This window comes from Arvicanthis niloticus, chromosome 15 (assembly GCF_011762505.2).
Source record: "Arvicanthis niloticus isolate mArvNil1 chromosome 15, mArvNil1.pat.X, whole genome shotgun sequence".
Lineage (NCBI taxonomy): Eukaryota > Metazoa > Chordata > Mammalia > Rodentia > Muridae > Arvicanthis > Arvicanthis niloticus.
In genome coordinates, this window is record NC_047672.1 from 27810276 (window position 1) to 27835056 (window position 24781).

General features: G+C 43.6%; 1 long non-coding RNA gene across 2 annotated transcripts; it reads right to left on the bottom strand.

The window, feature by feature from the left end:
* Positions 1-22525, bottom strand: LOC143434533 (uncharacterized). 2 transcript variants are annotated; one of them, XR_013104086.1, is made up of 3 exons: positions 22407-22525; positions 4362-4601; positions 1-939 (listed from the first exon to the last, which is right to left on the bottom strand). It is a non-coding gene; the product is annotated as an uncharacterized LOC143434533 (long non-coding RNA). The 2 variants fall into 2 exon arrangements; XR_013104085.1 differs by lacking the exon at positions 4362-4601.
* Positions 22526-24781: the final 2256 nt, after the last annotated feature.

Genomic DNA, 24781 nt, shown 5'->3' on the forward strand with positions numbered 1-24781 from the left:
TTCCTTCCAACAGCAATTTACTCAGGCCTTGAAAGAAATGGGTGAGCCCCGGGGCGATCTGATGGCTCCCTCCTCCTCCTAGGGTGAGCCTTATATCCCTGAAATGACGTCCCAGCACGCCACATCACGCCACTGCAAGCCATAGGCTCGGGCCCAGAAACGTCAGGTCAGGCGATTGCTAAGTCCTCCCATCTCTCCGCCCAGCCAGGAGTTGTACAGCTCTGGCGCGCATCCGACAGGCGCCATCTTTAGGGCGCGCGGTGTCGGTGTGGCTCTCCACAGCCCTTCACCAGCTGCAGCACTCAGAAGAGTGGGCCATGTGCCTTGCTTGGACAACATGGTAGAGCTGGCTCTGCTGGTGAAGGTATTGGTGAGCCAGCCCAAAGGATGTGAGAGCAGGAGAGCTGGCCCAGACCCTTGCTGGCTGAAGCATTTGGGAGAGTGGTCCCTAAGCCTCCACTGATCAACACAGTAGAGCTAGATCTGGTGGCATGGGTGTGGGTGAGTTGGCCCAGAGCTGAAGAGCTGGTCCTGCCCCTTGCCTGCTGTAGTATTGGGTAAGCTAGCTGGGACAGTGCTGGAGAGCTCACCTGCCCTGATGGTGGTGGTGCAGGAGAGCTGGCAGGCCAGCTAACTCTGGCCAGGCTCAAACCAAGGGCTTTGAGATGGCCCACTCAAAAATATACCCCATCTTCGAACTGCTGAAGTTTGTGAAAGGACCAGTCCTACAGATCCAAAGCTGCAGGATCTCCATGACACAGGACAAAAACAGGATAACCGAGAGGAGTCCCAGTGAAGATCCAGTATTGATGGTGTAGTGATGAGAGGGATGAGAGGCTGATTCCATGACAGGCTTCAAATTGGCAGTTAAGGAAACTAGGCCTAAATTTCTGTTTCCAAGGATTGGGCAAGTCCAGGCAAGCCAAGGCAAGTCAGTTACTGAAAGAAACAAACAAACAATTAAAAAAAAACAAACAACAAACAAACAAACAAAAAAACATAAACCTGCAGCTCTTCAGAAGCTAACCCACCACCTGGCCTGAGGCAAGGACAATCTGTCAGCAGCAGTTTCCAGACTTCCTCAACAACAGTTTCCAACCCCATGACCTGGTAATGGTTCTGGAATTTCCATAGGGATAGACCCAACAGACTAAGATAGAGATCACCAATCCCAGAATTCTCCTAATGTGCTTTAAACTGGGCCTGCAAGCTCACTTCAGGATCTCACCATCTTGGAATGAGGGAGTCCCACATGCTGGTCTTCTGAAAAATAAAACACTCCTTACTTTTACATACTATTTGAGTCTGGGGTGTCATTCTTCGGTGAACAATGGACCCTTGCAGCAGAAGCCAGAGGCCTCTAACCACACCAATGACTCATCACTGTGAACATTCACAAATGAAGACTGTGTGGACTGTAAGAACTAAATGTGAATCTAGAGTTGTATAGATTTGTTCCTTTTGCAATTTCACTTTATTATGTATGTGAATGTATGTGTATGTGGGCAACTGTGTGCCACAGGATGTATGTAGAAGTCAGAGGGCAACTTTGAAAGTGTGTTCTTGTAAGAACTAAATGTGAGCCAGGCAGTGGTGGCCCACGCCTTTAATCCCAGCACTTGGGAGGCAGAGGCAGGTGGATTTCTGAGTTCGAAGCCAGCCTGGTCTACAGAGTGAGTTCCAGGGCAGTCAGGACTACACAGAGAAACCCTGTCTCAAAAAAACCAAAAAGAACTAAATGTGAGATTTTTAGGTCTCTGAATTCACTGCCCCAGGATGCATTCTGCATTCTGCATTCTGGGAGGAGTACATTTATTCCTGAGTCAGAGGACACTTGCTGGATTAACATTTAGAAGAGGAAGGGAGAGGTTGATTAACATTCCTTAGACCACAGGGAAGAGAACCCACCTGTGGGTAGGGAAGGCCCAGAGCACAGAGACACATTCCAGGATGGAGGTTGTCAGGAAGAAAGTTATGTGTGAAAGTTATGTGTGAATGGACTAGACCTGAGAAGGTCAGCCTTTCGGGTCCTTTGTGGTTGCCCTCGTGTACTCTATATAAAAACCACTCCCAGGTTTTGTCCAGGACTCTCTTGCTGGCATGTGAGAGAGTCCTGGTGCACCAGTATCATTAAACCTCATGTTGTTGCAAGGAATCCTCTGTCCGTGTGTGATTCTGGGAGAGCGTGTCCCTGTACCCTGGTTTTGGATTTTACAGTCCAACATGGACAAAAGGGTAGACTATGGGACATACTGTGACACACTACCACTTCCATGACAAGACTCCCTATCCTGGGTCAGGCTGGTGTCTGACCTTCTAACAGAGAGGAAGGAGAACCACAAACATCTAAGGGTATTAAAGACATTACACCCTTGAACACAGCTGAAGGATAAACCATTTCCCAACAAAGGTTGAAGAGGAACTTTGGAACACTTGTGTGTCCTCCCCCCCCATTAACATTTCTCAGACCACATGGAAGGGAACCCACCTGTGGGTGGGTAAGGCCCAGAGCATGTAGACACATTCCGCAGGACAGACTGAAGACCCCCTCTCAGGGGAGACCCTCACTCAAGTCTTGGGAATTCACGGCCACCCAAAAACTCACAAGATACCGAATCTGGATGCAAACAGCAGAGACTCTATTCGGGAGAGTTAGCCAGCTAACAGTCAATTCGTTTGCCCACACAGGAGCTGAATTGATAAAGACTGGCTGGCTGAGGGGCTTTTTAAAAGGGGAAAACCACAAGCCAGGGGAGTGAGGAGGGGGTGAGGGGTTGCTAAGGAAACATAACATAAAAATAGCGGAAAATTCCAGAGGAACCCAACCTAAGTGAGTCGGGGTCATATGGAAAACACTCTGTATACTCATTCTTCTCAAAAATGTGGTCTTGCCATGTCATTGTGGCCTTGCCTTGTCACTTGCTCAACTATTTCTCAGTTGCTCTGGACACAGCCCTGCCCTGTCATCGTGGTTACTAGTTTCTCAGTACCACCTAGATGACTTGCATTCCTCTCTTCCCTTTGTGGTTAGCTGGTTCCTGAGACCAGCCAGTCTACATTTTTAGCTTGCTTCAGAGAAAATTTTCCATGCCCTTTAAAGTGAGGCCTAAAGAAAAGCCTATATACATTTTATAAAATGATTTTTATAATTTTTCACTCTACAAGACCAACCCTTGCCACCTACAGACAAGGGAGGACCTTGCCACCTCATTCCCTAAAGACCAATCAGTTTAAAAAGTCACTGTGCCTAATGGCTGCTATCCCTAGAGACTGTATAAATGTCCACTGAACAAGCTGTGTGGGGTTGCCTCTCCTTTTGAGATGCAGGATGGCCTTAGCATGCTGGAACATTAAAAATTCCTCTAGCTTTTTGCAGCAATTTCTCCATGTGGTTCACTCAGGGGATCTCTGGTAAACTAAGGCTCTGCTCGCTAGAGTCTTACAGATTGCTACTGTTTATCCCAAGATATAAAAATGCCTGTGATGGCAAGAGAATCTTTGAACTTCAGTCTTGAGAGAAATCTTGGCCCTGGGATGAAGCCCAGTGAAACAACTGAATAAAGGCAGGACTACTAATGGCTTAGAGTCTGCAGGAATAAAGGTTTTTTGTCAGTCTACCAGGTAAAGAACCAAAACTAGCTATCTTAGTTAGGGTTTTATTGCTGTAAAAGAGATACAATGACCATAGCAACACTTATAAATGAAAACATTTAATTGGGGCTGGCTTACAGTTCTGATGTTTAGTCCATTATCATCATGGTAATAAGCATGACATTGTACAGGCAGACATGGTGCTAGAGAAAGAGCTGAGAGTTCTGTCTTGAGATGCAGACAGAAGAAAGAGACTATGTGCCACAATGTGCATCGCTTGATCATAGACCTTAAAACCACCCCACAGTAACACACTTCTAACAAGGCCAAACCTAATAGTGCCGCTCCCTATGGACCAAGCATTCAAACACATGAACATATGGTGACCATACGTATGCAAATCATTACATCCCTCTTCCTGGTCCTCCAAAGACTTGTAGCCTTAACATAATGCAAAATGCATTTATTTAGTCCAACTTCAAAAGTTTCCATAGTCTATCAGTCTCAACAATGTTTAAAAGTGCTGGTGTACCTTTTCTCCTCAAAGTATACAAATTTTAACATTCCTTGCTTAGCTTGCTCCTTTTCATTATAGGTCTTTATAAGAGTGACCACTGATAACCACATAACAGAGTCAATACTATGTAGGCTTAGATTTTTTTCAAAATATACCTTAATTGTGGTTCTTTAATGCTTCAACCTCCCTTCTAACCCACTAGCCACCAGAGATAGAGGAAAAGAAAGGTTAATAGAAAATACTGGTTGTGGACCTGTTTAGAAATAGTTCTTTGGGGTGATTCCAATCTTCATTGTCAGGAGTCCAGTCCACTAGCAAAACGCCAAACACATATCAGCAGTGGTAGTACAGTCTACTCAGAAAACACCAAACATGAATCAGTAGCGGTGTCTGGATCCAGAAGAAACCGCAAGGCTCTGCTGATCAGCACAAGTCCAAAGAAGCAACAAGAAGCAGCTAGAATACCACCAGAAGTTCTTCAGTGCATTTCTCTCTATGAAGTCAAGACAAAGAGTCAAAGATCAGTGAAGAAAGCAAAGTGAACCGATGCAAGAGAGTCATCAGCAAAGACTAGTCTCAGGCAGAGGCTTTTAAGACAAGGGCAAGAAGCAGCAACATTGTTTTTGCCAAATATCACAAGAATAGTATCTAGGCTGTATACCAATATTCAACATTCTTCTCATCTGAAACCTCATGAACCAGGCCTCCACAGTTCAAATCAACACCATTGTCTTCCATATTCCTATTAAGATGGCCCATTAAGATATGCCTACAGCATCCAACTGCTTTGTCCAAAACCCACATCAGTACAAAGAAAGCATGGTCAGGCTTAACACAGCAGTATCCCACTCCTGGTACCAACTTTTATCTTAGGGTTTTATTTCTCTGAAAATACACCATGACCATGGCAACTCCTATAAATGAAAATATTTAAGTGGGGCTGGCTTGCCATTGTTGAGGTTCAAAAATCCAAAACAGCCCAAGCAGTCACAAGTGTTCAGCAAAGCAAAATCTTTATTTGAATTAGGCAGCAAAAACTAACCAGTCAGAGACTACAGCACAGACTCTGGATCTGACTGCATCTTTGGATGTTCATCTTAGTAAACATACAGATGCTTAAGATGACAAAAATTTACTGTATTCAAACCACTACTAATTGATCAGGGTCACAAAACAGACCCAGAAGCTGAACTATGACTCTGAGCAAAGATGTTATAGTGTTTTTAAACCTTCAAACTACAAATATTTGTAGGGCAAGTGGGCCAAACAGAAGAACTGGTAAGGTTGAGTGAGCCCAAACTCGGGGATTCTCAGAAACTTGAGATCAGCAGGAGTCAAGCCTCTTCCTACCGGATTCTGTACCTGCTCTGGAACACATAACCATGACACACCACTGAAAGAACCATAGGCAGTCAGTCACATAACGTAATACCTGGCATCCTTCCCCACGCAAATAGAGCATCACTAACATCTCAAACTCAGCCAATAGAAACATCTACCCCCTGAATCCCACCCCACCCCTCAATGTTTACATAGTCCTTGTCCACATGAAATAAAGTACACAGTTATTTCACCAAGGATTGTCTGAGAATAGCTGTCTTTACAGAGCTGTAATACTTGGGCAAGATTTCTCTCTCCTGAAGCATTCACCACTAGATCTTCAACCTACCCAACTGTCCAGGTTCACACCACCACCACCACTGCCATGGTAGCTGATGAGAGACCTGAGATCTCAGCTTCCTGCCCAAACCCCCTCACTTCGCTTCTTGGTATTCCCAGCCAGACCAGAGCCCTGTAGAACCTATTCATCCCTGGCTCAGCTTCACCCCCTCTGTCTGGTTTAGTGCAGAGGCATCTGATGCCCCAGAGGGAAGCTGGCAGATAGCAGACAATAAATATCTATGCCAAGTTATGCCAGAAATCAGGATTTAGGAATAGAGGACTTCCTTAGGAACACATCTTTGTGGTACACTTACCCTGTTCCCATTGGTTGGGTTATCCAACTGTGGTGGGGTGACTTGCCTAGATTTCATGTCTCCTTCTGCCAAGCAGGATATCAGTTGCCCAGGGAGGTCTTGGGAAACTAAACTTTATTTGATCCCTATTCAAAATGGAAGTTTTATTCACAATGACTTCAGTTTGGTTCCATCTTACACTGTTTCAGAGGTTTAGTCCATTATCATCATGGTGGGAAGCATGGCAGCATGCAGACAGACATGGCACAGAGAAGGAACTGAGAGCTCTACATATTGAGATGCAGGCAGCAAAGGAGGTTTATTTGCCACGCTTGGCATAGCTTAAGCATAAGAGACCTAAAAGCCCACCCCGCAGTGACACACTTCCTCTAATAAGGCCACGCCAACTCCAACAATTCCACACCTTCTAGTAGTGCCACTCACTATGGGCAAAGTATTCAAACACATGAGTCTACAAGGACAATACCTATTCAAACCTCCATATTAACTGAGGTGCTTCCTGAACATAATGGGACACAGAGTAGACTAGAAGAGAGTGGTTATAAACACCAGTTGCCACCATGTGGTAAGTTACAGAAACACTACTTGTTATGAGGATTCCCTTCCTTATTATGCAATGAATGCTTATATTGGTAGATATTGCTTACCTCTCATTCTCTTACCATATAAGATTAAGCAATGATAATTTTACACTATAGTGTTTATATTATAGATCATGAGGAAAAGGGTGTACAGCATGCAAAAACTTCACCTCTTCTGCAGTAAGAGTTATACACAGAGCAGTGGAAATGATGACAGATACACTGTCTTTATCCAAAGGTTAACTATAGCTTAAAGAGCAGGTGCCAAATGGCAAGGGGTGGCTGGAATGGTCAGTGTTGTATAACAACTTAGCCAGGCCCAAAGGGCCCAGATATAGCATCTTCCTCAGTATGTCTTTGAGAATGCGTCTGGATAAGAACAGCATTCAATTTTGTAGAGTCAGTAGATTGGTTACCCTCTTATGTGAGTGGACATCACCTACAAGAGGTAGAAAAAGCAGGAAATTTCCACCATTCCTTCCTGTATGCTGTTTTCAGCTGTGATGTTCATCCTTTTCTGTACATAGACTTGAATTTATGCCATTAACTCCTGGTTCTCAGGTTTTTAGACAAGAACTCAAGGATACCACTGAACACCCTGGGTCTCCAGCTTTTAGATGACATATGTGGCCCCTTCTTGACCTCTGTAACTGAGTAATCAAATTATTCATGATAGATGATAGATAGGTAGATAAATAGATAGATAGATAAGTAGATAATAGAAGATAGATAGATAGATAGATAGATAGATAGATAGATAGATAAGTAGATAGATATGTGCATGTAGAGAGAATCCTATTTGCCATATGTTGGCTCTGTTTCTCTGGAAAAGGACTACCACAGTTGGTTACACTATGGGCTTCACTTATATGCAAATCCAATGCATTATTCTCAAATGAGCCAATCAGCTCCTCTTCCCTGTCTTCCACTGGGGATTCCTGCTGGCTAAAACTCAACCAGAAGCCAAAGAGCTCTTGGCTAAAAGTCCAAATAGTTTATCCTCCAGGACACAAAGCAGGAAGAAAACTTACTATGGTCCAGGTTGGAGTGACAGAGTGGGCAATGAAAGACATCCCATGCTGGGCAGTGGTGGCCCACGCCTTTAATCCCAGCACCTGGGAGGCAGAGGCAGGCGGATTTCTGAGTTCGAGGCCAGCCTGGTCTACAGAGTGAGTTCCAGGACAGCCAAGGCTAAACAGAGAAACCCTGTCTTGAAAAACAAAAAACAAAAAACAAAAAAACAAAAAAAAAGAAAGAAAGAAAGAAAGAAAGAAAGAAAGAAAGAAAGAGAAAGAAAGACATCCCAAAACCTTGTGTTCTTAAGAATTCTTCCATTAGGAACTTGAGATCAAAAGCAACAAGTAAGAACTGTCTCAGTTTCTATCTAGATTAAGTCTTTTGTCTATTATCTTTCATTTTTCCGTGTCTCAATTTCCTTGTTTATAAATGAAGGTTTACTGACTATCATCTATAGGTGTCTATCTTGAAGGCCTCTTGGACACAGGGGCTCTCACTACCCAAGCAGCCATGACACACAGCCTTATGCAAGAGAGTAGTGCTCTCCAAAACAGAAACAGTCTGAGCACTCAGTGGAGACTAGTGCCCTAGAACTCTCAACCCAGAAAGCTAGCTGCTCCACCTCAGAGTCCATTTGAAAATAATGTCTCTTACGATAGCATTCTCAGCCTAAAGGACTTATGCTCAACGCCTCGTATGTGGCCCTGCACCAGGGATTGGTTTCAGGGCATCCGAGGGAATGCTCTTCATGGAGCTTCTTGTAACACGGTTTGAAAACAGTCTTTAAAGATGGCTCCACATCAAAGCATAAGAGCCTTTAAGTTTATTCCTCTTTAATAGAAGCAATCTATTATTATGTGATAATTATTTTTAAAACAACAACAAGAGTTTTGAGGCCACCAAGCCACTGAATGCATTCCAGCGTGGAACTTCTTGCTAAGTAGTGAAATTGCATTCCGAAACACTAGCAAAGAACGCAATCAGCCAGGTGCGAGGCTCTCAATCACAGGCCTCAGAACACATAATCAAGTATCAGTCAGCAGGTGTTTTAGGTGAAGATGGAAATAAACAGTTGCCTTTGTGGATGTTTAAGGGTTTTCACAACATTAAGATGAAGAACCTCACACTCGAGCAAGCCGACTTCAAAAGCATCCCTGCTCAACAAACCCAGGCAGTAATCATCACAGGAGACTTCAACCATACTGCAGCTTGAAAAGCCTTTGGTCTTACCAAGAAAATCTATTTAATTCCTTTATTCCCAGGACATTTACAGGCTCACCCTTAGGCAGGGTGAGTCTTTGAAAACTCGCTGGAACACAATCTCTTATCAAATGGAAGATTTTGGTCCCCTGAGAAAAGCATATTCAGACTGTGTATCTACGCTAAGTGCCATGACTCTGGGGACTCATCCCACCTGTCTCTCCAATGTGACAGGAGAAGGATTGGGAGCTCTGAAAAAAAAAAAAAAAAAAAAAAAGCCATTACTTTTTTCCTTCCCCATACATTCAAAATGGCTTCTCTGTGTCCCCATAGTTAATCTAACTTAGCCTTATGAAAAATGCTGATGGATTTGGGGAACAATTTAAGGAGACCATCTTGAATAAAAAATACTCTTCTAAATCAAAATCAAGAAACTTGGAAGTCTGAGTAAATTTTTTTTACTGCTATGAGGAGATACCATAATCAAGGCAAACTTAAAAAAGAAAGCAATTAATTGAGGGGTTGCTTTTAGTTCCATAGGGTGAACTCAAGACCATCATGTCAGGAAGCATGGCAGCAGGCAGGCATGTATGGCACTGAAGCAGTAACTGGGAGCTTACATCTAATCCACAAGTTGCAGCAAAAAAAAGAGCTAACTGGGAATGGTGTGGGCTTTTAAAACCTCAAGTCCACTCCCAGTGACACACCTCGCCTAACAAGGCTACACTTCCCAGACAGTTCCACCAACTGCAGACCAATCTCAACAGGTCTGAACATGTCAGAGACTCAAAGATGAATAAGCCCAAGAGGCTTCACCTTTCATTGCCACCACCACTGCCTAAAACCTGCTGGCCACTGAAGTTCTCATCACAATTTCTCATTGATGTCATCTTTCATTTTCTGCCGTGGAATTCAGCTGAGTTCTTGTGTGTGCCTGAGACTTTTGTATCTCAGACTCTGTAGTCTGAGTCTGTAAAGATAGTTATGTTCTCTGTCATACCAGCTGTGGTCGTGCACACCTGTAACCTCAGCACTCAAGATGCTGATGCAGGAGGACCTCTATTGGTATACCGATCTAGACTATACATAATGAGTTCAAGGCCAGCCTAGGCAACTTAGTGAGACCCTGTCCAAAAACAAAAGGTTTCCTCTCTAAATAGAGAGTCTAGACAGTTATTTTGGGGCTTTTCCGACCTTTCTTTGTCATGCCAATCCCTTCTTTTCTCTGTATATGTTCACTCTCCTTTACCCAATGGACTGGGAAATGTTAATCTAGATTAGACCTCTGCCCACCACAGGGGACTCATTAGCCCTTTGGTTCTCTACCACTGTTGGGTTGCATAGCATTAAGCTGAACTGGAAATGTCTTCAGAATTCTACCACACAAACAACCCAGACCAATTCAGAAGAGAATGCTCACTCGTGGTATTTCAATAAAGTTTTCACCACGCAGATCAGGGGGAAAATAGAACTCACTAAGAGGATAGCTCTAGCAATTTTTCACTTGTGCATAAGGTCCTAGAATTGATGGGATATGTATATTATAAAGAGGGGGATACACAAGAATGGCATATACCACAGAGACTGCTTAGCCCAGCAGTGGGCATCTGCACACTGGAGAGGTTGAGACCACAATAGATGTTCTATTAATAAAGATGGATGCCTCAACAGTCATCATGTGATGTTGAAGACCTAGAAGATTCCTGGGGAGTCCCTGATCTTCAGTAAAGACTGAAGAAGCTGGAGTCAAATACCAATGAAGACACCCAAGGAGGCAGCAGCAGCAATAGGCAGTGGTGGCAGCAACAGTATCCACCAAGAAGAAGCAAAGGCAACATTGCCTCTTTCTCAGAACTCCTATTAGCTAGGATACCCACTGGAAAGTGCTGCTCACTATGAGAGAGGGCCTCCCCTCCACTAATCCATTCTGGAAATGTCCTGATAGACGCCACACCTCTTGGCTGATTCCAGGTCCCATCAAACTGACAATCAAGACTAATTATAACACACACACAATGGATTCTGGAAAGGAAGACTCCTGCTCTTCAGATGTGCACTCACTGCTGAGCTTACCGGCCCCATTGGATAGCTCCATACCCACGACCACACAGAAAACCCTAGTTAAATCCAGTGAGTCGGTCCCAAAACAAAGCAAAAAGACACAAACATGAGAAAGGGATGTGTTGCTAAAAATTTCTTCTCAAGGAGAGATGTGAGCAATGTCTCCTCTCATCCTAAGATCCCAATGGCAGATACAGGTATGAATGATTCTACCAGAGTTCATTCTAGGGGACCAGTGAGTTTATGGGGCACACTTACAGAGCATACACAAATGGATACTTACTGAAACATTTGTGTGCTTCCTCCAAAAGGCTGCACCAGAAGGGATGAAGTCTTTCCTATAGCCACAGATGGAATACCTCTTGCCTATCTTCCCCGGCCCATATACTCTGGCACACCCCTCAAGGCCATGTGCAGTTAAGGCAGCGGATCATGTTATATAGCAGCTGGATACTCAGGTGGGGGTCCTGTGACCCTCTCTTTCTATTGGTAAGGAGAAATGTTGACAAGCCTAGCTGGAATGATCGTTTGCAAGCAAGCACAGCTGATCTAGTCATATACAGTCATATACTGTAATAGTCATATACAGTAATCCTATATAGTCATATACAGTATATAGTCATATACATGATAGTCATATACAGTAATCCTATAGGGAAAATGGGAAGGATGCTGACAGGGTGGAGGATGGGAAGGATGCTGACAGGGGTGGAAGAGAAAAGAGGGGCAGCGAAAGTAATCAGAAGACATTATACACACGAATAAAGGTGTCAAAGAAAAATTTTGATTACAATTTTGATTACAATTTTAAATTGGCCATCCCAGTCTGCCGCCTCTTTCTCCTCCTCAACCTCCTTCTCCTTCTTCTTCTGAGACAGGAACTCACTAGGTAGCCTGGGCTTGTCTTGAACTGACATCCTTAGTGCTAGGATTAAAGGTGTGCATCTCCAGGCTCAGCCAGAATTTTCTTCATAATCAAGACTATGAAACTTTGGGGGCTTGAGAGATGGCCCAGTGTTTAAAAGTACTTGATGTTCTTGCAAAGGACTTTGGTTCAGTTCCTAGCACCCCCATAACAACTCACAACCATCAGTTACTCCAAGTCCAGGACATCTAACACCCTCTTCCAACCTTGTGAGTACCAGGCAGACATGTGGTACACATACACACATGCAGACAAAACATATGATAAAAATAAATAATCTGGGGCTGGAGAGATGGCTCAGTGGTTAAGAGCACTGACTGCACTTCCAGAGGTCCTGAGTTCAAATCCCAGCAACCACATGGTGGCTCACAACCATCTGTAATGAGATCTAATGCCCTCTTCTGGTGTGTCTGAAGACAGCTACAGTGTACTCATATATAATAAATAAATAAATCTTTAAAATAAATAAATAAATAATCTTTAAGAAGAACTTCTCATATACTGATAACCAAACTTCCCTATTCCTGTCTAGCCTACTTCTCCGATAGACTGTTGGTCTTATCTATCGATTTATTAATTTATTTAGAGCACACACATGGTATACATATATTACAACACACATATATAAAGTAAAATAAATGAACCTTGAAATTAGATTAAAAGTATGTAGAGTATTCCTTTGTGGGGTTCATCATGAGTTTTTATTCCCAGTCTTCCTTCTGGTCTTTTTACTTTATAAGGTTTTTTTCCTCCTATGAGAGATTAAACTTTCTCAATTATCTTCACGTTTCCTTCATGGTTTCCCTTTTGGAGCATACTGTCAGGCTCTCACCACCCGTGATTATAAAAATAGCCATCCATATCTTCTTCTACCGACTTTAAAACTTCTTTTCTCCACTTAACTTGTTGCTTTATGCTGTGTTGATTTTGGTAGCAAAAGTGAAATCGGCATCCCACAGAACCAGATTCTCCATCCTGGTTCACAATCATTTTCTCATGTAATCACTGAGACCATATTTCTACCTAATGAACAAACACATTTATATATCATTCCTTTATACTGGTTCCATAATGTATTTAATCTTCTATTATTGGGCAATTAGGTTGTTTGCAATTACATCAAACTTCACAGTAATTAATGTAACAGAAGGTGAACTCTCATTCATTACTTAAATAATGATTTTTATAACAATTTTTTAACATTTATTTATTACATGTATATGTTTGTATTTGGGAGGCACAAAAGTGCCATCTCATGTGTAGGAAGGTCAGAACAACTTGAGGAAACTGGTTCTCTCCTTCTATCCTGTGGGTTCCAAGAATCAAGCCCAAGTCATCTGGTTTGGCAGCAAGTATCCTCACTACTATAATAATAATAATAATAATAATAATAATAATAATAATAATAATAGATATATAGATATAGATATAGATATAGATATAAAATAGCCATCTCAGTAGCCCATAAATGATGCTCCTAATATTTCACTGCCCAGCATAATGGTTCAGTCTTCAATCCCAGTATCCAGGAGACAGAGGCAGACAGAGCTGGGTGGTTTCTGGGCCAGCCTGGTCTATATATATATATACATACATACATACATACATACAGTGTGTGTGTATGTGTGTGTGTGAGATAGAGAGAGGGAGAGGAAGAGGGAGAGGAAGAGGGAGAGGGAGAGGGAGAGGGAGAGGGAGAGGGAGAGGGAGAGGGAGAGGGAGAGGGAGAGGGAGAGGGAGAGGGAGAGGGAGAGGGAGAGGGAGAGGGAGATTCACTCTTTGCCTTCTCTAAACCCAGACCTTGCCCAGTCATTCCGTTACTGTGAATTATATCCTCTCTCCCCCTCTTGCTCAAACCAAACCCTTAGAAGTAATGCCCGAGTCTTTATTTTCCTCAGCTTCACCCCAGCCCACTACACAAGTGCCCTCAGCCCCCTAGCTCACTTACATCCCACTTCTACCATTCCCCTTTCCAGGACACTGTCCTTCTCAGATGACAACTGCAGAAGGCCCTCTGTTCTATCCCACAGCCATTCGTGCCCAGACAGTAGAGTGTCATCCTAGGACGTAGACCACAGCAAGCCACCTCCCTTCTTTACCCCCTGAGAGCTTCAAGCCCTCATCAAGTCCTAGAAGGGCTGTCAGCTGAGCCCACCCACCTCCCTGACTCATGTTTCGTCATGCGTTCCTCTGGAGACCAGTTGCCAGGAACTGACCTCATTTCTAGCCCTTAAGTGGGCCAAGCTTGTTCCTAATTTAGGCCCGGATTCCTCACACTTGGCATTTGAGCAGGATAATTCCTTGAAGTGGGGACTGGCCTGCTCACCGTAAAATGATGAACAAGATCCCTGCCCTCCGTGCCTTAGATGCCAGTAGGACGCTTCCAGCTGTAAGAATAGAGAAATGTCTCATGGTCTGGGAGTGCCGCTCAGTAGATGAACACTTGTATAACATGCACAGGTCCTGGGTCCAAGCCTATGAACCAGACACTTACATAAAAAGACCCTTGAAACTATACCAGATATCCACAGGGGAATAAAATCACACCAAACAAAAACCACTGAGTTAGGGCTTTGGCATAAGATCTTTCCTCTGAGGCATGCAGTTTGCAGGGATCGCTTAGCAACCAATGACCTCACCTACATCAATCTAAGCAAAGCAACTGGTCATTCTGCCCTAAGAGCTCCCTAGCAACTACCCACTTGTAGTTAGTTCAAAGACAAACATCCCAGAACTAAAAGGAAATGAATAGAGCCAACCACAACGAGCTTTAGATGAGCAGGGTGCTCAGAGTGAATTTTTAAGAGGAAATTCTTATTTCCTATCTTAGATCTATGCACGACTGACTAGGCATATATGTGACTAAAATTGGGAATCATGGGGCTGGAGAGATGACTCAGTAGTTAAGAGCACTGGTTACTCTTGCAAAAGACTTATGTTAGATCCCCAGCACCCACATCAGGTGGTTCACAACTGACTGTAACTCCATCCAGTCCCATCTCATGCCCTCACCTGACCTCCATGGGCACCAGGCAAACACTTATATACATTAATTTTTTTTAATCATGAGATTAAAGACCCATGCCTAATCTGGGTGGTGGTGGTGAACACCTTTAATTCCAGCATTCAGGAGGCAGAGGCAGGCAGATCTCTGAGTTCCAGGTTAGCTGGGCTACACCAGATAGATAGATATAGATGGATAGATAGATGGATAGATAGATAGATAGATAGATAGATAGATAGATAGATAGATGATAGATAGGTAGATAGATAGATGATAGGTAGATAGATAGATAGATAGATAGATGATAGATAGGTAGGTAGATAGATAGATAGATGATAGGTAGATAGATAGATAGATAGATAGATGATAGATAGGTAGGTAGATAGATAGATAGATGATAGGTAGATAGATAGATAGATAGATAGATAGGTAGGTAGATAGATGATTGATAGATAGATGATAGATAGATACCCATGCCTGCACAGAAGGTCCAAGATTCTAGGACTACACAGTACAGAAATTCTGTCTCAAAAATTAAAATAATAAATTAATCAATTAGATAATTAATACCCATGCCTGTACATAAGGCCCAAGATTCTATCTGCCAATAGTTTATCAGCAGAAGCTCACTTACAAGCTGCCCCTACCAACCAACTCTGACTTCTTCTGGATGCATAGTGGGAAGCTGCCCAGGTAAGAGAGGAAGACGGAGCAGTTTTACCTAAGCCCACTCCTCCTTTGTTTCATACCCACTCCATGCACTCACTTTGCTTCTGAGTAAAAGCCCTTGCTGCTTCCCTGTTTGTTTAAACTCCTTTAATTCTTTGAACAAGACTTGGGGAACCCGGAAACACCCAGTTAAAAGAGCAACCACCAGTAACACTTCTAAAACATTCTACTGCTGAATCTTTATGCAAATATTTTTTCTTATGATGAAGACTCAGGTCACAGGCCACTTCCTGAAGAGGCCTTCCTTGTCTGGCCAGTCTTAAGTAACGCCCTCTCCCCTCTTCTTGCTCACTGGTATAGCCTGCTGCTAACAGCTCTTGTCCTTGTCTGGGGTAGCCTTGTTTAGTTACTATTTGCTGTATGTTTCCCTGTTAGCATATCAGCTTCAAGTCAAGACTAGTCTGGTATAGACAAGAAGAAGCTTAGGTGGTATCTGTTGGTAGAAAAAAAAATTTAATCCCTGTAAGTAGAAACCAAAGACCTCTTTGTGATTACGTCTAATGGCCTAATGACGGTATTAAAGTTGATGAAATAATTCTTTCCAACATTTGGAAGTCCTGATGGCTGGCTCATTTTAAGTCACTACTTCCTTTGGCTCTGGTGACCCTGTGTTGTCATAGTTGAGCCTACATCTTGGGCTTTCTTTCCAGTTTCTCTTCAGAGCTCCTCTTCCTTAACCCATCTCCAACACACTTCTCTTCAGGGAGCTTCACCTCGTGTCAATGTTAAACCCCCATAATCCAGTGCAGTAGCTTCCGCCACTCCTACGCTTCATCATCTACCATCTACGGCCTTACCACTCCCCAACCTCTATCTTTATTCCAAATACAAGCCAACACTGGATCATCCCACTGGAATATCCCACAAACCCTTCCAAGTTCAGTGTCCGATCCAAATCCATCGCTTCTACCGACCCCAAGCTGCATCTCAACAGCTTGTCTATCATGGTTATTTTCTGTAACCATGATATTGCCAGGAGTGCCCAGATTAACTGTTAATTCTAGATTTGTGCATGAAAGTGTTTCCAGGTGAGATTGAGGTCTGAATCTGGGGACTCAGTTGAGTAAATCACCCTTTCCCAGGGTAGGCAGCTGTCTCAAGTCCATCAATAGGCCTGAGTAAGTTCAAAAGGCGGGGCAGGAGGAATCTACCCTCCTTTGCTTCCTGCTTTGATGCCTGAGCCATACCTCCATCTGCCCATAGCCTAGGATTCTCAGCATCTAGCTCTCTGGTCCTTGGGCTTTATAGTTTGTAGCTGATAGGATGTGGTACTTCTCAGTCTCCATAGCAAGTAAGTTGACTCCTCATAATAAATCTCTCAAGGTGTGTGTAGCTTAACTATCATGGTCTGCTTCCCTAGAGACCTCTACCATACACTCTCAGCTAACACAGCTTAGCCTCTGCCCCTGAAGCTCTTAGTGTCTTTGTGCGATTCCTATTGGGAGCGGAGACAACATCCTCCCAAGAGTCTTTGCTCCTGCTTTGATTCCTCCAGTACATGTTCCTCGATGCCTGCTTGAAACTCGGTGATTTCACATTCCCTGAGTCAAAGACCAAATCTTCTCCTTTGCCATCTCATTAGACCAAACTTACCTCTTGGACCATAAACATGCTCCTTGTCACATCTGAAACATTCTCATGCCACCTTCTCTGTGGGGGATGCGGAGAATATTTGTAAAATCAATATATTGGATTTTCATTGCCTTACCTGGCTCTTAGCTAAGTCATTACTGCTTTTGTCTGAGTCTCCTAAAACAGTGAGGTCCATACACCTGTCCTTCTGTCCTCTGTGCCTAAACAGACTCTTTACGGTGTGGTAGTTCTTTCCTGCCCTGCCTTTCTCACATCACAGACTCGCTCCTACCATAGGTGTCTCTCATTTCTTCTGGACCATCAGAAATATCCCATCAACCACTCTGTGGGTGCAAGCTAATTAATAACCAGAGTTTGCCTCTCCTAGCCAAGAATTTTAACCTAAGAATTGCTTCTTTCTATCCTTGGGTATATTTGTTAACCTTGACTAAGCATTTTAGCAATTCTCAGAGTATACAAAAGAAATCCAGAAATACTATACTTTAGTATCAAGAGAAAATGCAGAAATGCAATTGTGAAGTGTGAATTAAAAAGTTACACACTAAGTGTACCACTGCCCAGCCTCTGCTAACACTGTCACCTCCCTGTGGGTACTGAGGCACCAACCTGGTACAGTGTGACAATATGTCCTGAGATGAACTAGTGGGTACGTGGAACCCAGCTTTACCTGTCAGTCCCTCAAGCTGCCCATCAGGTCAACCTCTGAGGGGCTTTCCAATGACATAGCCCTTGAAGGATTATATTCCTCTTAGAGTGCCCCAAGTGTTACTGGTGAGCAGACAGTGACCTGGAGAACTGACAAGTACCTTAGATATTGTCCACTGTCTAAGCCTTTTTCCCTAACTGAACATCTAAGAAAGGGCAATTGCCAATTCTGCAAAATAATTAGAATTATTGCCAGTCTCCTCCAGCTCAAAGGGAGTGAGCAGAAATTCATTTCATAATTGTGTTAGCTGGTGCTAGCAGAGGTCATGGGATGAACCTTGTCCTCCTCGCAGAAAATTTCAGGAGCCTGTATACTGTGGATCTCCTTTACGAACACAGAGGCAATCTGAGGATCTGGTTCCATTGGCAGAGTGCCTGGCTGGCATGCACAAAGCCCTGGGTTCAACTCCCAATACTGCATAAATAGGCATAGCAAGCAGTGCCTGTGATCCCAGCACTTGGGAGGTAGGGACAAGAGGTTCAAAATCGTCCTTGTCTATGTAACATATTTGAAATCAGCCCGGACTGTACCAGACCTTGTCTCCAAAACAAAGACACCTCCAACAAAAACAACCCACCAGCACCCCTTTCTCCTGACCGCGGTGATCTTGGGATTATATTCCTTTTACATAGAATGCCCTGGGTGTTTGGCATGCAACAATGGCTAACTTCTCAAAAATTGTGGCCAGCGTCCTTGAAAGGTCTGTCAGAGTCTGATGATGGCCGTGGAAGGGCCAGGAAAACAGCCTCCTAACGATTATCCACAACAAAATGTACAAAATGTATCCATCTTGCAACTTGTTAAAATAAGCAAACCCTTGCATATTCTGCTATTCTCGCTGTGGCTGTGTGGGAATTAAAAAGAAATCCCTGCTCTCTGGCTGTTGTGACCTAGTTAAGGAAGAGAGACCTTTGCTTAAAATTATACCTTGCCGCTGAAATCACAGGCTTTTCCAAAACCAAAAGCACTCCTCCAGCCCGAATGTGGAGGGAAAGAGCAACGAAGCCCGAGTTTTCCAAAATGTCAAAGCCCAAGATCTCCCGAAAATATCCCACACCTCAAAGGTCATGAAACAAAAGGACGCCTACTCCTCCCTAGTCCCAAACTCGTCAATCTCATGCCTCCTTTGAGAGACTGGGGTGCTGTGCCATCTTTTCTCTTCTTCCAAATACCAGGTTGTCCTGTTATTGTGCCAGGAAGTGTTCACGAACTTCAAAAGGCCACCAAGGAGCTGACACCGATGTAATTGTACTAGGGTCTTTATTCAAGCTCGAGCTTGGGCAACACCGCTGTCTCTGACACAGCAGAATGGGAGGGTGAATCCCCAAGCTCTCAGCCAGACTAAGCTTTATAGGAAATGACGAGCAAGCAGAGGGTTTCAGCCTGGCAAGCATCTAACCGTATGACTATTGTAAGCTGACAGGCGGGTGCTATGAAGCAAAACTGTGAACAATCACAAACGGTCTGAAAGTACATCTGAAACAGTCAGACTAATCTTGGATTGAATGTTGCTAGGAAGTAGCTAGGGAGTAACTCTGGGGTATGGTTCAAGGACAAGCCATGGGGTCCTTCCTGGTGCCTGGGTGCAGCCTGGGTTCAGCTGCAGGTCAAGTTCTCTGGCTCCTTTTCTTTTAAGACGGAAGCCAGTCCCAAGATGAAGTAGATATGGCCTCTCACTGCTGGCTCCCAGGACTTAGCTGCCTGTACCTCTGTCTGCCGTGTTTGTAAACACCTCTTACCTGTTTTTAAATTTTGCTTAGTGATTTACCGATTAATTGACTGATTGATTCTATGTGTGACTGACTGACTGATTGGTGAATTTGACTGACTGACTGACTGACTGATTGATGCTATGTGTGTTTGTGTAAATGTTCATGTGTGTAGGTATATGTGTTCATGTGTGTGGGTGCACATGTTTGTGGGTGTGTGTTAAGGTCAGGGGTCAACCTCAAGTGTCTTCTTCTGTCACTCTCCATCTTGGTTTTTGAGACAAGGGTCTCAGTTTGACCTGGAGCTTACCAATTCTACTAGGCCACTGGCCTGGTAAGTGGAAGGGATCCTCCTATACCCACCGCCTCAGAGCTGGGATTAAAAGTGAGGTGAGACACAGCTCAGCAATCTAAAACCTGTACTGTTTGTTCTCTCAGAGGATCTGGGATCCGTTCCCAACACCCACATGCCCACCCTGATGAACTTCTGATTGCTTCTTCAAATGCTCTAACTCAGATGACATCACGATCTAAGGAACTGGGATTCGGAAATTCATAGAGGACTGTGGGGAGGAAAGCATAAATTCAATCCATAACACATCAAAAAATAATAGTAATCCATGCAAATTCAATACTTTCTCCTTGTACTAGTGGTAACCAGGGCGGTCCTCTCCTCTGTCTTCTGAGCTTGGTGATGTTCCCACCATACAGCAGGCGTGTAAAATAAGTGTGAGCCTGAAGGGAACGCTGTGCCAGAGAAAGCTGGCAAAAGAAATTGTTTTTCAGCTCAGGTTTCTTCCACCACAGTAATGACAGTTAGTTTAAATGTATCAATTGACAGAGTTGAGATTTGTAGTCCATGGTGTAAATATTCAAAAGCAAATATGTCATCCTTTATATGGAGAAATAACTACCATAGCTGACAGAGACATCAACAAGCCTCAGGTGACAAGCAGAAGACAGAATAGATTTAAAAGCTGAGGGCTTGCGATTCTTCACCATAGACACCAGCAACCAGCCTGTTGACTGGAGGCTGTGGGCTCACACCTGAGTTCAGGGACCTGGGCAATTTCCAGGATCCGGAACAAAGGACCTCAGAGGTCAGGGCAGCCAGGAGGAGGGGACGGTGAATGTTAAGAATTGGTAAGACACACCAAACTCCTTATCCATGACCAGCAACTAGTCCTGTGGCAAAGACTATGTATGTGGTAGGGGAGATGGGTCCAGGTCATATGGTCTTAGGGGACACTGAGTCAAGAAAGAAGAGGGTCCAAACTGTAACAGCTCCCACTCCTCCCACACAGGGCCCTACTACTCTTTGCCTACAACAAGAGGATACCAACTCTGCCTTTGTCTTTCTTTTCAAAACAGACAAGCAAAGTTGGTCTATTCTTTGGTTTGGATGCAGAGTGTTGCCCGGAAGCCCATGCGTTCAAGGCTTGGTCTCCAAGGGAATGTGGTGTGATCTTTGAAAGACTGGGCTTAGTAGGTGGTCAGTAAATGACTAACGATGTGGTTTTGAAGGAGATTATGGTTCCTGGACCCTTTTTATTTTCTCTTTTCCGTTTCCCGGCCATGTGTAATTTGTTTTGCTCAGTCACACACTGCTACTGGCCCCCAAACAACCAAGTTAACTCACCAGGGACTGGAGCCAAAATAAGCCTTTTATCTTTTTAAGGTGATCATGTTGTCTATTTTGTTTTAGTAATTAAAATCTGGCTAGTACACCTTATAAGAAGCAGTGGTTCTCAAACACCGGTGTTTTTTATTAGAACATAAAATCCTAGAGTCCATGCTCAGTTTCCAAGCCACAAGGTCTGCAATAAGGCCTGCTAACGTGTATTTGTAAGAAGTCTCCTGGGCAGTGAGCCACTCTATAAGAACTACTTTAAAAAAAAAAAAAAAAAAAAAAAAAAAGACAGTGTCTCATGTAGCTCAGGCTGGCCTCAAACTCTCCGATATGAGCCAAAGATGACCTTGAAGTGCTGATCCTCCTGCCTGCACTCCTGGGTGCTGGAATTATAGGAATTTGCCTGGTTTCTACAGGGCTGAGGATCAAATCCAGGGCATCGTGCACGCTAAACAAACACTCTACCAACTGCTCTATACATCCCTGAGCTGTACATAAATGTTTGAGGAATAGATAGCTGGGGTTAGGGGACGTCTTTGACTATGGCATGTCATTGTCCCCTCACATAGATCACCATTTACTATCCAATAGCTCTTGCTTTTACTAGTGTTAAGCTCTAACCAAATGTCTCAGTTCTTAATTTCTTGCAGGATCTAAATCAATAAAGCAATAAGACCTGCCGGAAGATTATAAAGGGTAGGGAACAAATTGGGTTTTATGGGTGGTTTGCTAGCTTTTAAGCTCTGGCATAGAAACCCATTTAGGGTCAAGTAGAGAGATGGCTCAGCAGATGCCTTCTGCACCGCCACAAAAGCCTTAGTTCAGGTCCCAGCTCCATGGAGCAAGCCAAGCATGGCTTCACACACGGCAGTGTGAAGTAGAGACGTTCAATGTTCTCGAAGCAGAATTTGCAGGAAGCAAAGATTTCCGGGTTGTAAGGGCAAATCACAGGAGAAGCTACCCTCTTACATTCAATTTTAAAAAATTTTTCTAAAAGATAAATGTATCTACTCATTGGCTGAAAGAAATAGTGTTTGCAGAGTCTTCCCAGCCCTTTACCTTCTTAGTGGGAGAATGCAGGATATGCTAGCTCAGAAGGGCAGGCAGCTTGCAGTCAGCAACAACCTTGGCCAAATGTTCTGGGTACAGTCAGGGGACAGCACTTACCTTCCTGGGGTGCTATGCTACTTGAGAGATACCGGAGGCTTCTTGGGCATTGTTTTGTCCCAGAAAACTGCCCTTTATTCTGACTCTGGAATTGTTTGAACAAAGCAGGACAAATAAGAGGCTGTGGGTAATAAGAAGCTAAGACTTGAATGGGAGCAAGGGCTTGATCTGTCTTATGTAAGATCCTGAGAGGGAACAGCTTCTAATTGGATGGATTTGCTGTCAAAGATTCATTGGAGAATTAGTCAAGAGAATGTTTAGCTTAAAGAAACTAAAGCAAGAAAAAGCCCAGGGCTCTGCTAGTTGGATTGATTTTTTTTTTGTTTGCTTGTTTGTTTGTTTTTATTTTTGTACAGAGTCTCACGCACCCCAGGCTGGCCTCCAACTCAATACATAGCTAAGGGTGACTTTGAACTCCTGATCTTCTTGTGTCTGCCAACACGCCCAGCAAGTCTATGGTTTTTGATGTACATCTGCAGTGGTCCAAATGAGATGATCTGCAATGGAGCATGCTTGCTTTTTAAAAATTCATATAGAACCATAAAAAGACTCCAGCTAGCCAAAGGCATCCTGAGCTAAAAGAATAATACTAGAAGAATTGTCATGCCAGATTATAAGATATATTACAGCTCTATAGTAATAAAAATGATATGGTACTGGCCAATACCAGACCAAAAAAAAAGACATGTAGACCAATAGAACAAAACAGAAGATTTACACAGGAGTATAGCTATCTGATACTTGACAAAGAGGCAAAAACAGACACTGGAGAAAGGACAGCATCATCAACAAATGCTGCTAGGAAAACTGGATGTCTAATAATCAGAAGGATGAAATTATATGTGTATCTATTAATCACCCCCCACAAAAATTATCTCCAAGTGGATCAAAGACCTTAATTTGAAACCTGAAACTCGAACTGGAGAGATGGCTCCACATTTAAGAGCACTGATTGCTCTTCCAGAGGTCCTGAGTTCAATTCCCAGCAACCACATGGTGGCTCACAACCATCTGCAATAGGACCTGATGCCTCTTCTGGTGTGTTTGAAGACAGTGACAGTGTACTCATAGAAATAAAATAAATATTAAAAAAAAGAAACCTGAAATTCTAAAACTTTGAGAAGAAAACATAGATAGTACCATACACAATTTAAGCATGTGAAGGGACTTTCTGACTAGGACTCCATTCGCCCAGAAATTAAGGTCAACATTGAGTAATGGAATAATTTCACAAGCCAGGAAAGTATGAAGGGGTCATACTAGGGCCATACTAGGGGATGTCAAGGACTGCTGTGTCAATGTTGGAACCCTCATTGCCAAAAGCCTTGGGGGCTAAATTGTCCCAGCTTGTACTGCCCCAAGCTGCTCCTGTTCGTAGGTTGGGGTTAAGCAAGAGAGAGTGTGAGGACAGACGTAAAGAATGGAGACCAGACAGAGTGTGATTCAATCCTGCTTATTCTTCAGTCTCTCTTTTTCTCTCCAAGTCTCTTGTTCCTAGTCCAAGTCCTAAGTTTCAAGTTCCTAGTCCCTAGTTCCTAGACCCTAGTGCCTCCAAGTCTCAAGTCCTGGGTTTCGGCACCAAGTCCAAATCCCAGTTCTCTAGTTCAGGTGTCTAGTTCCTAGTTCTAGGTTGCTAGTCTCTTTCCCAGTCACTAGTCTTTTTCCCAGTTGCAAGTTCTCTCCAAGTCTCCAGTCTCAAGTGCAAGTACTCTCTTCTGTCTGCCTCTCGCCTCTTATATGTCTCACTTCTAAGTCACGCCTTTAAGTCACGCCTTTAAGTCTGGTCTCTAAATCACACCTTTATGTCATGCCCTTAAGTCACACACCTTTAAGTCTCACACACCCAAGGGAAGATGCTGGGTATCTAAAACAAGATGTTATCAGAGTGTGCTCAGCTGTTGTAGGCTGTTGTAAACAAGTCTCTTGTCAGGGTATATGGCTCAAGATGGCTGCAAGGATGAGAGCCACCTTCTGTCAGCTCCCCACAGTGGGCTAGGGGGATTGCATTGGGGATAGCAGGATACAAATGATATAAAACAGAAAATGGAAAAACTGGAAGAGGGGCTCCAACTAGGGAAGAGGGAAGAAGGAGGGAAAGAGGAGGCAAGAGGAGGGGAAAACAGCAGCAAGATTGTTGGATAAAGCCTCACAGAATGTATTAATTTATACTTTCCTAAAACCACACACAGTAAATATATACATGTGTATACACATGTGCATATATATATATGAATATTCTGCTTCTGGGGCTAATGGGGTTCCCCACAAGAACCTCAGGACCAGGCACAAGAAATCTCCTTCAGAATGATTGGTCAGGATAGTCCGTGTAACTCCTAAAACAACATGAACTATGGCTATTGCCCACTGTTGCCTCC